General features: G+C 32.5%; 1 non-coding gene across 1 annotated transcript; it reads left to right on the top strand.

Moving 5' to 3' along the window:
- Nucleotides 1-390: 390 nt before the first annotated feature.
- Nucleotides 391-497, top strand: LOC112065128 (U6 spliceosomal RNA). Its single transcript, XR_002891855.1, has one exon. It is a non-coding gene; the product is annotated as a U6 spliceosomal RNA (small nuclear RNA).
- Nucleotides 498-899: the final 402 nt, after the last annotated feature.

An 899-nucleotide genomic window follows, 5' to 3' on the forward strand; every position in this document is an offset into this window, starting at 1 on the left:
TTTTTGCTACAATAAGCAGTACAAGGAGCACTCTTTTATGTCTTTGTTTAGTGAAATTTATAGTTCACAAGAAATACTACATAATATGTGTGATTAATGTATACAGACAGGATTAAATTAATATATCACTTATAGCCAAAAAGTAGAAAATATGAATTAATTTCTTTTGCAAACAACTATAAAGAGAGTTCTGGATTTTGCTTGCAATGTTAAATGTTTTAAAGCTGCAAGTAGGAAGACAGATATCAATTTCAACATTAGGAATGAAAACTTAGTATATAGGAGTATGTAGCTTCTAAGGAATAAAAAAAAAAAAATTCTATTACATTAGATTTCCTACCTTTCTTCTCTTTTAGTCCACACTAAAGGCCCTGTCAAGATGTCAGAGTGGTGCTTGCTTTGGCAGCACATATACTAAAATTGGAACAATACAAAGAAGATTAGCATGGCCCCTGAGCAAGGAGGACACACAAATTCGTGGAGTCTTCCATATTTTTAGGCTGTTAAGAGAGCAGATCCTAAGAGTTCTCATCACAAGGAGAAGTGTTTTTTTTTCTTTCCTTTTTATTGTATCTATATGAAATAATGGATGTTAACTAAACTTATTGTGGCAATCATTTCGCAATACATGTAAATCAAACTATCATGCTATACACCTTAAACTTACACAGTTTATTGTCAAGTATTTCTCAGTAAAACTGGAAAAAAATTTCAGGGTTTCTGAAGGTTAATGAGCATGTTTTGGTTCTGGAGACTTAGCTCGCTTTTGTCTCCATGCACATAGCTGTCTGTAACTCGGATCTCAGTTTACTTGGTCACACCATTGTTTGTAATAGATAGCAGCACTTTTTTCTTAAAATCAAAACAGAGTCATATTTCCAACATTACATTTCTGCAAA

This window comes from Physeter macrocephalus, chromosome 2 (assembly GCF_002837175.3).
Source record: "Physeter macrocephalus isolate SW-GA chromosome 2, ASM283717v5, whole genome shotgun sequence".
NCBI classification, from domain to species: domain Eukaryota; kingdom Metazoa; phylum Chordata; class Mammalia; order Artiodactyla; family Physeteridae; genus Physeter; species Physeter macrocephalus.